This window comes from Clytia hemisphaerica, unplaced genomic scaffold (assembly GCF_902728285.1).
Source record: "Clytia hemisphaerica strain Z4C2 unplaced genomic scaffold, Clytia hemisphaerica genome assembly, whole genome shotgun sequence".
NCBI lineage: Eukaryota > Metazoa > Cnidaria > Hydrozoa > Leptothecata > Clytiidae > Clytia > Clytia hemisphaerica.
In genome coordinates, this window is record NW_027103355.1 from 108,036 (window position 1) to 111,933 (window position 3,898).

At 36.4% G+C, this 3,898-nt stretch overlaps 1 long non-coding RNA gene across 1 annotated transcript; it reads right to left on the reverse strand.

Annotated features, from left to right (window-relative positions):
• Window positions 1-2,355: 2,355 nt before the first annotated feature.
• Window positions 2,356-3,641, reverse strand: LOC136820908 (uncharacterized). Its single transcript, XR_010848655.1, has 4 exons — window positions 3,607-3,641; window positions 3,141-3,161; window positions 2,900-2,920; window positions 2,356-2,473 (listed from the first exon to the last, which is right to left on the reverse strand). It is a non-coding gene; the product is annotated as an uncharacterized lncRNA (long non-coding RNA).
• Between the last annotated feature and the right edge of the window lie 257 nt (window positions 3,642-3,898).

Sequence of the window (3,898 nt, forward strand, 5' to 3'; positions counted from 1 at the left end):
AAAAAAGTTTCGCACATACACTAACTAGTCAATATATTTTTGGTACCTCCTTCCTAATATGGCCACTCAAAATGTTCCTTGACCTCTCAAAACGGAGATAAACAATAATAGCAGCTGCAAGAAGCGTAGCCAAAAGTTCTCGGTTCGAGGGATGGCATTGAAAAAATTGACCTTTTTTTAGGGAAAATTTTCCTCGTAACTGAGGCGCGGTAAAAGTTTTGCTCTAAGGCAGCTCAAATAACTTAAAAAAGGCCTTGAAAAGGTCAAAGTTAGCAAGAATGAGCTCACAAAAACTGTAGAAAGCAGGAAATTTCATACTCTAAGAAAAGTCTGACAGCTTAAAAGATGCCTTAAAAAGGTGAAAGGTAGCGGGAAAGGTCACAAAAGCTGCAAGCATCTTCACATTCTATTGAAATAACTTTAACCTTTTTGGTCAGTTTTTATTTGGAGGGGCAACCGCCCTACCTACCCCCTGTGGATGCGGCGCTGGCTGCTAATACATTTAAAATCTATTTTAATGAAAATTCCCCCTCAAGGCATGACATTTTCCCAATCCTCTACTCCCTAGTAGATACTTTCTGACCACTCCCTAATAACATGCCAAAAGTTTGAGAAGTAATTAAAAGTTATACAAGTTTACATCTCAACTTGTAGAAAAAGAGCAATAAAAGCTATGAAAAAGAACCCAAAATACTTTTACTCATTTTCTAAAGTTGAAAAACAAAATTGGACCATTACTAGAAAAAGGAAATCTGATCAGCGATCCAGAAAAGAGGGTAGATATTCTATCTCAGCAATATAGTTCAGTCTTCAATACACCCAAACACCCTTCTCCTCCAACACCAAACCGTAATGGTGGATGGCGTTCCATCTACCCCCACACCTGTCATATCAGGTGTTCCACAAAGATGTGTTCTAGAACTATTAATTTTCCTAATCTTAATGGGAGACATTGATGATGAAGTTCAACACTCTTCCACACAAAGTTTTGCAGAAGACACAAGGCTCATCAAAGGTGTAAATAACATTGATGATACATAAAAACTTCAACAAGACCTAAACTCAGTTTATCACTGGTCGAATGATAACGACATGGAATTTAGCGGTGTCAAGTTTGAGCTGTTACGTGACGGAAAAATACCAAAGTCAAAGCAGAGACAAGCTACATGAGTAGTAGCAACACAGAAATTCAAGAATATGATTATGTGAAAGACTTTGAAGTGTTGATGTCCAATGAATGCAAATTCAAGCATCACATAAACAATGTCGTTGCAAATTTTCGGAAAACCTCATCCTGGATTCCCAGGACCTGCAGAACAAGAGCAAATACACCTATGCTCACTCTTTGGAGATCTCTTGTTCTACCCAAACTAGAATATTGCTCCCAAATCTGGAATCCATGGCTGAAAGCTGATGCAAATTCTTGAGATGGTCCAATGGAGCTTTATTCGAAAAAGCCCCACCCTGAAAAGTCATACTGGTCAAGATTGAAGGCATTCTAACTCTATTCGCTGGAACGAAGACGAGAAAGAAAAATATGATTATCTACACATCGAAGATCCTTGAAAACCTTGCGCCAAACACCCGGGGGGGTGGGGTACTAGGGTTGGCGAATGAGGGGTATGTTCAGACTGGACCTCCGAAATCCAAACCCTTAGAGAGACTTTGAAGGGTGAAAAAAACGACCCTTACCGTCCGCACATACTCATCATCCATTATTGCCTAAGTACCTCCCCCCCCCCGGGGCCAAACATCAACCTGTCAGACGGTTTACGACCTGTTTTTCATCCCTTGGTAGATTCTTTTGTCAAAGCCCGAATTCCAACAACATCAGTTCCCTTACAGACTATCTGATATAATTTCTTGTCTACCCGTGGGTCAATCTTGTTCAACTCCCTCCCAAAAGAATTGAGGAATTTAAATGGATGCCCTTTGCTAACCTTCAAAATAAAGTTAGACAAGTTCCTTCTTTTCGTTCCAGATGAACCCTGTGTTCCGGGGTTTACAACCAATGCTGTATCCAACTCAATTAAACACCAAATCAATAACATGCAGGCGGACATTAGATTGCTCACCTAGATGGAAGACCATCGAAAGCACTTCCAAGTATTCCAAGTAAGTATAGTTATACATGAAGGACTTTAGCAAATCTGGGAACGATAAGGGTTAAAAATCCTAAAGAAAGCATACATACCCTTTATCACTTGTTGTTCTATCTTTTTCTCGGCTAAAGTAGATCGATGGTGGCGAGAAAAAGAAAACACATGTTTTAGTTCATAACTTCTAGCGTTTAACGTTTTTATATTTGTTCGATTTATACCAGGTGTCCCAAAAAACACTTTACATGTCAAGGATAATATTATGACGTATTTTTGTTGAAACCTTTCGACATTTTTGGGGTTTGTCAAGATTCATATTTATATCTTTGTGCGAAAATTCAGGTAAATTTGATTTGTTGATCGTCTAAGTAAACCTGCGCAGAAAAAAAATTAAAATTGACATCATTTTTTTTCGATTTGCTGCGTCACTTTTTTTACAAGTTGAACGCCTTTTACATATTTGCGTATAAAACAAATTCTTTTTTGAACTGATATCTAAGATTTTAACACGATAAGTAAAATGCCTTAAATCTCCTTTGTGTAGGATTTTGTGTTGATTGGAAGTCATGGTCACGTCAGTGAGTTTATACCTGTTTGAAATCATGTTAAGTTTTTTTTAGGACAACCGGTGTCATTTATAACATCTAATAATTTGTAAGTGTTCCTTGTGCACTTTTTTGATTCCATATCATGGTGCAAATAGCGAGATTAGCGAGATTCTATTCAGAAACATTTCATAAAAACTACAATATATTGTGCACAAGTTAGGAGTGCAGTTTTATCAATTTGCTTGTACTCACTCAGATTTCCATCCATCAAATCTGAACATGTAAAAATTAAAGAACTGTTCATTAGTATGTGTTTGGAAAGCCTAACTTTTATAAAAGCTGCGTTAGAATCATTTTTGCAAGTGTCTAAAATTTTCAAATGAAACGCTCAATAACTTTCTAATCAAAATTATAGAACAAATCGTCTCGATGAATGCCAGCGTAAATTATCATCTTGATTGAATTTTGTCTTCTGTCTCCGATATCCACGAACCTGTAAGTCTTTCCCATTTTCCTAAAATATTAGAAACAAATTTGAATCAAGTGGATATAGAAAAATGTTTCAAGCAATTCAACTAAACAGAGACGTAAAAGACAAAAAAGTAATAAAAATACTTAAACCCCCCTAGGGGGGTACTAGGTTTGACGGGTATGTCCGATCCAAAGCTGAGGGAATGGATTTCGACATTTTTGCGACCCTTTAAAAAGACTATTTTTCCAATTGTTAGCTCAAAAATTCCAGATTTTATGACCCTTTGAGGGAGTTGATGATTTTTGACATTTCTTAATTTTGGGATCCTTTCAGAGAATCAATTGCTAATTATTCGTTTTTGTTCCACTTTTAGAGTCTTTCGAGGGCTTAAAAAAGAAACCCATTTGGCTTGCACAAACCCAACACCCATTTTGCTCAAGTACTTCCTGGGATAAATTTTCAAATTATTTATAAAAAGTAGACTTACTTGATCTGACATCTTTGCTTCCTAAAACAAGAAAAGCAAGACGACTCGAAGTCGAAAATTTCGCCTAGAATTTGAACTACATAGGAAAAACAAGAAGTAGATGAAGCTAATCTGAAATCTACTTTACATCGAGCCTTGATGAAACAATTTTACAACAAGAACAACGAGGCTTAAAATCGCTAAAAAAATAAGACCAATTTAATAACAATTGTTGTTTTATTTTAAAAAACTCTCATAAAGTATATGCTTATAAAAAAAAGAAATGCTCTTATTACACGTCATCTCTTGTTTA